The sequence below is a fragment of the Petaurus breviceps genome, unplaced genomic scaffold, assembly GCF_028583685.1.
Source record: "Petaurus breviceps papuanus isolate PSGF00001 unplaced genomic scaffold, PetGlider_PUasm1.0 186, whole genome shotgun sequence".
NCBI lineage: Eukaryota > Metazoa > Chordata > Mammalia > Diprotodontia > Petauridae > Petaurus > Petaurus breviceps.
In genome coordinates this window covers 29,381,323-29,392,069 of record NW_027185798.1, presented here as the reverse complement: position 1 = coordinate 29,392,069, position 10,747 = coordinate 29,381,323, and the positions used below count along the sequence as shown (strand labels likewise).

At 46.3% G+C, this 10,747-nt stretch overlaps 1 pseudogene; it reads right to left on the bottom strand.

Moving 5' to 3' along the window:
* Positions 1 to 737: 737 nt before the first annotated feature.
* LOC138162620 (elongation factor 1-gamma-like) lies at positions 738 to 3,764 on the bottom strand (annotated as a pseudogene).
* Between the last annotated feature and the right edge of the window lie 6,983 nt (positions 3,765 to 10,747).

Genomic DNA, 10,747 nt, shown 5'->3' with positions numbered 1-10,747 from the left:
GAATGAAAACTCCCCTAACCTGATATCTAGCTGGCCCAAGACCCTGACTACATGCCATCCACCCTGGACAGCTTACCCACTGCTCTGTGCAAGGGCTCCTCTCTCCCTCATGCACACTCTCCTCTTGTTGATCTGGGAACAATAATCAAATCAATACAATGTCGATTGACTGCTTTATGGGTCTTATGATCATTCCCATGACTTTTGAAACCAAAATCCCCTCCCCTTCCCACCACTTCCCTATATCTGTCATCTTCCCATCCCCATTAGAATGTAAGTTCCTTAAGGACAAGGTTTGCAACACTTTTGTGTTTGTATCACCAGGCACTGGGCACAGTGCCTCATATACGGTAAGCACTTGATATATGTTTTATCATTAATTCATTCACTCACTCATTCAAGAGGCAGATAAGATCCAAACAGTGGTTAAAACCCAGATAGAGCACTAAACCTGGAGTCAGGAAGACCTGAGTTGAAATCCAGCCTCAAACACTTATTAGCTGTGTGACCCTGAGCAAATCACATGACTCTGCCTCAGTTTCCTCCTCTGTCAAATGAGCTGGAGAAGGAAATGGCAAACCACTACAGTATCTCTGCCAGGATAACCCCAAATGGGGTCAGGAAGAGTCAGACATGACAACAACAACAAGAAGAAACAATTGCTTAACTATGTGGGAAGGGAAGGTGAGTCTGGGTGCTATGAAATGGGAGGTAGCAGAGATGGGCAAGAGCTGAGCTTTTTTTTTTTTCTGTTTTCAGTTTTGTTTAATGACTGGCACCTCCCTGCAGAGGAGAAAGCAGGCAGCTAGGTGGTAGCAGGGGAGGGTGTTCACTTGAAGATCTTGCCCTGATTGAAGAGTTTGCCCAGTTGCTGGAAGGCCCCCTCCCAGGACAAGTACTCTGGGACCATGGTCTGGGCCTCCTCACTGCCAGGATCTAGCTTATGCCATGTGTAGGACTCATAGTCTACCTGCCAATCTACCTGGACTCAGCGGAAAGGAGAGTTCCTGGCCCCAGAAAACCCAGACTCCAGAAATGGCTCTGCTATTGTTGGTGCCAAAAGGATGACGCTGGCAAAGGCATTCTTCCTCAGCTTGTGCAGGCGCTGGAACATTCCAGTGATGAGGTTGCAGCTCATGAAGGTCTGGCTGAGCTCCTGGGAGAAGCGGTACTCGACGTACCACAGGGACCAGCCGTCACAGTCTAAGTGCTCCCAGAAGTACGGCAGGGCCACTGTCAGCGCGTCTTCGTTGGAGTACTTTCACTTAAGCTTATCCAACACAAACGTGCTCTTGGGCAGGTGGGCAAAGGGATCCTTGGCCTTGGGCTCCACAGCTAGGGCCTGGTCACACTCATCCATCTCCTCCTCAGGGCCGGGGGCCACAGCTGCCTTCTTCTCTTCCTTCCGCTCTTCCTGGGCCTTGGTTTCTCTTCTGGCTATCCCTTCTCTTTTCTTGGGACCTCCTTCTTGGGCTGACTCTCAGCAAACTTTTTAGCATCAAACTGCGCCATCTTCTCACAGAGCTTCACCTCTCCCAACACTGCCCAGAACTGGGGCTGGTGGATGCAGGTGGGGAACCAGCGGTTGGTGTTGTGGAAGGCCTGCCAGAACCATGGCTCCAGGACCTGCTTATAGAGCCACAAGAGGGTACACACAACTGTGATGTCGGCCAGAGTCATGCGTTCCACCACCGGGAAGGTCCGAGTCTTCAGGTGGGCATCGAGCAGCCCCAGAACCCGCCTCACCTCCCGTTCTCTGTAGCCTGTTTGTTGTGGTACATGATGCCGAGAGTAGGGAACACCCAGGTACATTGTCAGCAAAGCTCACCCACTGGATCACCTGGGCAGCAGCCTCCGGGGTCGAGCCTCGAAGGTCATCATTGCTCACATAGTGTGCAATGGCGTTGCTTTCCAACACACAGAACCCATCATCACCCTCAAACGCTGGAACCTTTCCTGCAGGAAATTTTTGGAGGAATTCGGGAGTGCAGTTGGTCTGACCAAAGTGGAAGAGGGGAGGTGCGGACAGCACATAGATATGGACCCCACTGTACTGTGCAGCAATGAGGGCCTTGAAGGCCTGCCAGTTTTCAGGGTATGAGTACAGGGTCCCGGCCACCATGATAATTCCGCAGAGAAAGGGGGTGGGGACGTCGGCACTGCCGCAAAGTGAATCTGTTGGGGGGTGAGGGGAGGGGAGGAGAAGAGCTTTAATTCAATTAAATCTAGGCAACATTTATTAAGTGACAACTAACTTCCAGGCAGTGTTGAAGGTTTGGGGAATATACAAACAAAATCAAGAACCCAAAGTGATCCCATGATTTAGACTTAAGGTAAGAAAGAGCTTCCTAACCATCATTAATGCAGTTCAAAAATGGAGTGGGCTGCCGCAGAAGAAAGTGAGTTCCTCCTCCTTGGAGATCCCCAAACAAAGTATGGATCACTACTTGTACACCATATGCTACATGCTCAAGAAAGAGCTTCTCATTTGGGGAAAAAGATTGGATCAGATGGCTTCAAAGGGCCTCACCAATTTGGGGATTGAATGCTAACTCATTTTGAGTATGAAATCCACTAGGATCCCTGGATCATTTTCACTGTTCATTTAGTAATAAGTAAGAAATGAATTTCCGGATTTACAGAATCTGATTAGGGGACTGTCATGTATATACTAGGAAAATAGAACTCCATTAGTCCCTCAGGTCAAGTTCACATGGCCTAGATTGTCAACTGTGTGCATCAACTGTGTGTCACACGAGTGCTGGATGTGAATGCTATCTCAGCCACTTATTATTTGGGTGACCTTGGGTAAGTCATTTTACTTCTGTAAGTTTCCATTGTCTCATCTAGAAGATGAGGGGCATTGGCTGGACTCAGAAACTGGATCCCTGCCAGCCCTAAATCTATGACTTTGCATCTGCCACTGTCTGCTGGGCAAGTTAAACAACCTCTCTGGTCCTTAGTGTCACAAACAGGGGTTAGACTAGATACCCTTTCAGTTCTAACTCTATGGTCCTCTCACACATGGTTAACTGATATGGAACGGGAGCTACGTACATCTATGCAAAGTGGTTGATTTTTTGAAGAAGACAAGAAGCAAGGAGAGTCAGCCAAAACATGGGATGGCAGAGACTGACTCACAGGATCTGAGAGGTAGGGCTGGAAGTGACCTTAGCGGGTGAGTGCAACCCTTTCATTTTTACAGATGAGGAAACTGAAGCTCAGAGAGGTTAGTGACTTCCCCCAATCCACACATGTAATGGAAATGCAAATTTAAAGATCTTCCCTGCCCCTAGGCCCTTTGATAGGCTTAAGAGACTCTGAGAACCTTCCTTGATTTGAAAATATACTCTGCCTCCTAATAGGCTGAATGTGGTCACATGGAGCCTGTGGCAGGAGGCTTGATTTTCAGGAATGCCCACACCTTGATGCTGTGTGATTGGGCAGTGGGTCAAGAGAGTGGTTACATTCTCTGACCCAGGAAAAGCCTATATAATCCCTGATGTGAGGCTTTGCTTTGGGGCTCACTTTGAGAAGTGTTCTGATTTGATCAGATGAGACTCTGGGAAGCCGTTGTTGAGAGCCCCCTGGCTTTGAAAAACCCAGATGTTGATTGGTATGGATGTAATGGTTGGACAGTTTGGAAACTGTCTACTTGATCTGTTTCTCTGTCTTGATAATTCTGTCTGTATACTCTGAAGTTCTGGGTGCTGACCTTTTTCCCCTGAACTAGGTAAACGATACATATTTGACTGATTAAAGTAAGCTTGTTGACCCATTGTGAGTTGCTTTCCTTTAACGAAGCAGATCCAAGAACCTGTGTTGGCAGCCACCCTGGGGACACTGGGGTGCTTGCTGCTACAGCACAGCTAACAAGTGCCTGAGAAGGATCTTTCTGACTCCAATTTCCATGCTTTGCCCGCTATTTTGGCAGGCAAGAAGGAAGTCATTTAATGAGGACAAAATTCTGCTCTTGAGTTGAAAAAGTCAACTGGGCAAGTGAGCAAACCCAGGGGAAAGCTCAGGGGCTTTTGAGGATTACAGACTGGCTGTGAGCCGATAGAGGGCCATGCAGCCAAAACAGCCCATTTGGCCACCAACTGCCTTCATGGGATTAGAAAGCCCAGAACAAGGTAGGTAACAATTCCTGCTGCCTCTGCTCTGCTCTAACCACAACTGGAGATTTGTGTCAACTTCTTGGTACCACATTTTGAGAAGGACATTCTCAAACAAGGGTGACCGGAGTGATAAAGGGATTGGAAGTCATATACAAGGGGTCCCAAAAGCTTTAAACTGCACTAAGAATTTTGGGATACCCTGTATATGAACCAGCCTGGGGAGAAGATTGGCTTTTTTTCCTCCTTTTTTGGTATGGGGCAGCATTACTGCTGCTTTCAAATCTTTGAAACCTGACATGAGAAATATGGCTTATACTTATTCTTTGTAACTCTTGAGGAAAGACAGAACTGCTGGGCAGAAGTTACAGTGAGAAACATTCTGGCCCAATTCATGCATGCCCTTTCTAAGCATTAGAACTATCCAGTGAAGGAATGGAATGAGAGTGATCTTCCCATCACTAGACGTGTTCAAGTAGAGGTTAGAGGACCTTGTGTCAAGGATGCTGCAGGGGAAGTTCCTGTCTAGGGATGGGAAATAGGATTAATGACCTCAAAGTTCTCTTCTAATGTTGAGGTTCTGTGAGGCGTGGTGCAGAGAAGAGAGTGCGACATTTAAAGTCTTTTTGGAGGTAATACATTTGAGTCCTGGCTCCTGCCACTCATTACCTGTGTAACATTAAGCAAGGAATTTAAAGGCTTAGTTTCTTCATCTGTAAAATTGGAATTGGACCAGATGGCTTCTAAGATCCCTTATGGGTCTAAATGAATGATGATGATGGTGATGGTGATAGGAAGGAGGAGGAGAAGAAGAAGAAGGAGGAGGAGGAGGAAAAGAGAAGGAGGAAGCTGGAGTGTGATTAGAAGACCCTGCTATCACAATATTCATCATAGAGATCATCTGGTCCAACCCTGGATCATTTTTCAGATGATGTGAGACCCATGGAATGGGTGATGAATGAGCACCAGATTTGTATTCAAAGAACATGGGTTCAAAACCCACCTCTGTCCCTCTCTCAATGATTTCAGGGAAGTCCTAGGTATCAGTTTCCCCATCTGTAAAATGGAAGGTCTTTATTGGCTCTAACTCTTTACCCCAAGGTCACAAAGTTTGTATTAAATCATAGCATCAGGATTTGAACTCAGATCTTCTGACTCTAAATCCCCTATTCTTTCCACTGTGCCACACAGACTCTTATTAGTTGATTTCTGAAAAGCTTCACACACTGATTTTACCGAGATGCCAAAGGTGAGTGGCAGAGTAGGCCACTAAAACTTAGCAGAAAAATGTCCAATTTGGGTGGATGGCACCTGAATGTGGAACTTGAAGGCCTGAAGACCAGAGACTTAAACCAGTCTCTGGTACTTCCCAGCTGTGTGACCCTTGATAAGTCACTTGCCTTCCTTATCTTTAAAATGAGGATAGTAACAGCTATGGCAGCTACATTCCAATGGACCTTGTGAGCCACAGATGCAAACGGTCTGGAGTCATAACTAATTGCCCCCCTCTCCTTAGCCAAAGATGTAAGCAGTCTGCACCTAGCTCAAGGCCAAGGTCTTGCCCATCTGTTAGACCTGAAGCCCTAAGCACCAACACATAAATCAGTCTTCAAAGCCTCTCCTCACTTCCTCGGCTGTAAATCCATCATATTGCAGGGTATGGTAATTGTCCTCTACCCAAACAATCCACAGAAAAAACTATCCAAAGCCTGGTCTGCAAATAAAACAGTACAAGAGTCTGGACAATATAACTTCCTTCTGGGTGGGGCAAAGCCAACATTTCTTCTGACCATTGAACTTTCTCCCCACCTACCACACCTGGGGGAGGCTGCCAGAGTCTGCCCAGTTCTGCAGCCATGGGCAGCACATTCAGGGAAACTCTTCTACCTGACTTTTGTCCACAATAGACTTTTTCTCCTACCTGACTTGTATCACAGCAGAGCTGTAACAAGCAAATTTGACCCCTCCGGCAGTTTTTCATAGTGCACCTGGGGTGACCTGCAGGATTAAATAACTTTGAGGAAGGGGGGAGGGTGGTGCAGAGAAAAGACATTGTGACACAAAGCCTCACCTGTAGAGACATAGCTGCCAGAATGCTGTGACCCCATCCCGGGGGTTGGGGTCAGGCTAGGGAAGAGCTCACTGGTATGCCATTGGTGGCACCTTTTTTGGTTAGCTATACTTACTAAATGCTAATCTCAATTGTTTATCTCAGTTTCCCAGACTCCAATGGGGCAGCTGCCAAGGAGGGAACTCTTACCTTTTCTCCCCTCAATCCAAGATTCCAATCATCCAGATCTCATCCAGGGTGGAATAAGAAGAGATGCCATTGGATGGGGGATGGAGGGAGGCTGCCATGCCCTCTTTCCTTCTCTTCTGCTATCCTCCCTAACCCTGGGACCTCCCAGACCCCATTTGGGGGTGGCTGGCTCAGATGAGAAGAACAGTAGGGAGTCACTGCTGACAACAATTCCAGTAGGATGGAGGACCATAAGGACTTCTATACACTAATCAAGGGTGGGGAACGCAAGGCCTCGAGTATGCATTTGGCCCTCTAGGTCCTCAAATGAGCCCCTTTGACTGAATCCAAACTTAGTCAAAGGGCTGCACTTGAGGTGCAGCCACAGGTGACCTCGAGGCTGCAGGTTCCCCACCCTTGCTCCAGACTCTGGGGCACAGTCCCATTGCACCTGTCAAAACATACAAGGGACCCTAGGCCTCAGCATCTGGCCTGTAGCTAGATTCTCTTAAAGGGTTGTATCCCCCATTAGAGTATAAGCTCCTATCTCAATTTTTTTTTAAATTGTATCCTTAGTACCTAACACACTCTTTAGTACATGGTAGCCCCTAATAAAACTCTCATTGGTTCTAAAACTCTGGAGGCAGCTATTCCCTAAATGTTAGCCCCCAAGGCCAAAAGCCCCCATGGGGAGTCTTCTTAGTCACAGCATTACATAATGGCATCTTTCTAAACAAGGTTCTTTCCATGAATAGGCCCCAGGAAGGTGAGATGAGGACAGGGTGATGGAGTAGAAGGGGCCCTGGCTCAGAATCAGGAGACCAGGGCTCTGGTCTTGGTCTTGATGCCAACCTGGAGAGGCCACTTTGGCTGAGGTCCTGCCTCTCCTCTGGGTCTCCGTTGCCTCCTCTACAGAATGAGGGGGTCAGCACGAAGGATCAAGGTTCCCTTCTGACTCAGATAGTCTAATGAATCCAGCAAGGACCAAAACTGTGTAACAGAAAATGGGGCTGGAAGGGCAGACGCCCTTCTCGTTTTATGGCTCTTAGACCGTGTATCTGATGGTAAAAACAGAACCACCTTATCAGCTCATGAAAGAGATTTATTCAGGTCACTTCTCTCTCTCTCTTTGAGTCTATTAACTCCCTTGTAAAATCAGGGGGTTGGACTAAATAAATCACAGACTGCAGCTGGAAATCAGAGCACTATGGATCCCTCCTTTGACAGATGAGAAAACAGACTTAAATCCAATAATCCCCTCAAGTGCTAGGGAGATTTGTTGTTCAGTCATTTCCATTGTGGCGGACTCTTCATTGACCCCATTTGGGGTTTTCTTGGCAAAGCCCTGGAGTGGGTTTGCCATTTCCTTCTCCAGCTCATTTGACAGATAAGAAAACTGAGGCAGACAGGGTTAAGTGACTTGCCCAGGGTCACACAGCCAGTAAATGCCTGAGGCCAGATTTTAATTCAGATTTTCCTGACTCCAGGCCCAGCATTCATGGGGGGCACCACCTATCTGCCCTTTCTGAAAATGAGCAGTCATTTGTCCTGATAGTAAAGGGGGTGGGGAACTTGTAGCCTCGAGGCCACCTGTAGAGGCCACACTCTAGGTCTTCAAGCATAGCCCTTTGAATCCAAACTCCATAGGACAAACCTGCTTAATGAAAGGATTTGTTCTGTAAAATTTGGGCTCGGTCAAAAGGCCACACCTGAAGACCTCAAAGGCCACAAGTTCCCCACCCCTGTAAGATCGATGACTTCATTCATATGGGAAATTCTCAGAAGAGGAGCTCCCCTCTACCAATGTAGGTGTGCACCTTCTCTGAACTGAGAGGTTGTGATCTGTCCAGGATCACACAATAACTATATGTCAAAAGCAAATCTCGAACCCAGGTATTCCTGGTTTGGAGGCCAGCTCTCAATCCAGTGTTCCAGGCTGACTCTCTCCCTACTAAAATGGGCCCCAAATTACTGGACTTCTTGAGTTCCTGTGTATCAGTGAGTCAATCAACAAACATTTCCTCAATCATTTCCCATGTGCCAGGCAGAGTGGGAGAGAAACAGGAAGAAAGCAGTACTAGGTATTAGGGACCCAAAGGCAGAAGTAAAACAAAACCTGCCCTCAAGGGACCTACATTCTATTGGGGTAGTTCATGGTGTGTGTGTGTGAGTGTGTGTGTGTGTGTGTGTGTGTGTGTGTGTGTGTGTGTGTGTGTGTAAAGTCAGAGCTAGGAAATGGGGAGATCAAGTTGGTTAGCCTTATGTGTAAACTATGCATAAATGGTTGCTAAGAGAGGCCCTGAGGGGCTCTCCCAGCCTTAAAGTGAGTGAGCATCAGCACATAGACTTTGACCCATGTGTTTTGGCCTCTCAGAAACTTATTACTCACTTGCTGGTTCTTGGCAATGTTCAGTATAGGTGAACTTATATATAAGTATAGCTTGTTGACCTTCAGGTAGGTGAAGCTTACCTCCCCTCCTCCTAGCCCTCATTACATCAAAGATTCTAATTCCATTCCCCATCCCTCCCTCCTCAGCTGTGTCCATTCCCATGACTCCTAGGCCTCCTCCCCAAAGGAAATTGGGGAGGTGGTAGTGCATCTAAGAATGCTGAATTTGTGGTCACAAAGGCCAACTTCAAATCCTCCTTCTGCAGTTGTGTGACTTGGGGAAAATCACCACTTCTTTGGACCTCAGTTTCCTCATCTGTAAAATGAGGTTAGACTACATGGCCTCCTGAGATCCCTCCCAGCTCTACATCTATGGTCTAGTCCCCACCCCTGCCCAATTTTACAGAGGCCTAGAGAGAGGTGACTTGTCCAAAGTCATATAGGTAGGTATACAACAAGTATCTGAGCCAGGATTCAAACTCAGGTCATCTAGACCCAAAACCACCTGACCACCCTAAGCTGCCTCAGCCTGGATAGGAAGAAATAAGAGTTTTTTAGAGCAACAAAATGATTCCTGCATTTTCTGGAAATCAAAAGTGTATCTCCAGGAGGATCATGGGGAAACACATGGAAGAGAAGGAATAGGTAAGAATGGGTTATAGTCAGTGGTGTGTTGGTAAATGTTTAACAACCAGCTTTCTGAAACAAACTTTTAAAACACACTTTTAAGTTTAATCTGTACTGTTAATATTTTCCCTTTCGATTTCTTAAGCTGAAATAATAAGCAAAACAATAAATCAAACCCTGATCTGTAGCAGTTGATGATTTCAGAGGTGTAGTGCTCACACTGAGAATTTAACAACCTGCTCTCAGGTTAGAGCTGTCTTCAGTATACCCCCAAGATGAGGAGTCTGTGGCTAAATTTCAACAAGTTTGTGGTCTTAGATGGGAAAGAAAATTACATCTTTGTTTTCACTCATCTCTAAATTAAACTGAGCATTTTCTTTGATCATAAAAAAAAAATTGATTCTGAGAAGGATTGTCAGGCTTCACCAGAAAGAAGAGGAGGTGGAGGTGAGAGAACATGGAGGAAGAAGAGGAAATGGAGGAGGAGGAGAAAGTAAAGGAGGAGGAGGAGGAAAGGAGGAAGAGAAGGAGGAAGAGGAGAAGAAATGATCTATATAGACCAATTGTCTAATACTGATACTAAAGGGCAACTGAAAGCAAAGCATGATGATTGCCCAACCTTAACATTGAAAATATGCTCTGAACTTCCCTAACTTTCTATTTCTTCATCTACCACTGGTGAGCTTAGGCAAATCCTTCCCAAATTCATTTCGGTTTTTGCCTCCTGTTTTTAGAGTTCTAAATCTCTCCAAAGGAGATCCTTGTAGCAGCAAGCACCCCAGCATCCCCAGGGTGGCTGCCAACACCGGTTCTTGGATCTGCTTTGCTAAAGGAAAGCAATTCAAAATGGGTTAACAAGCTTAATCAATCAAACATATATCATTTACCTAGTTCAGGGGGGAAAGGTCAGCACCATGAACTTCAGAGGATACAGAGGTTACAAGCATAAATTACAAGAACTTTTCAACAGACAGGCTTCCAAACTGTCCAACCATTACATACATCTATATCTAATCCCAGTTACCAGAAAGGGAAGCGTCACCATCTGGGTTTTCAAAGCTGGGGGGCTCTCAACAATGGCTGCCCAGAGTCTCATCTGGTCAAATCACATAACACTTCTCAAAGTGAGCCCCAAAGCAAAGCCTCACATCAGGGATTATATAGCCTTCTCCTGGCTCAGAGAATGTAACAACCTTCTTGACCCACTGCCCAATCACAAAGTATCTCTTGAAAAACAAGCCTCCCACCATAGGCTCCAGGTGCATTTAAGCCTACAGGCAGGGAAGATCTTAAAAATTTACATTCCCACTACAATCCTCTGGCCAAAAACCCTTGCTGGAGAGCTAGCTAAACTCAGCAAACTTTTTGTCTCCATCT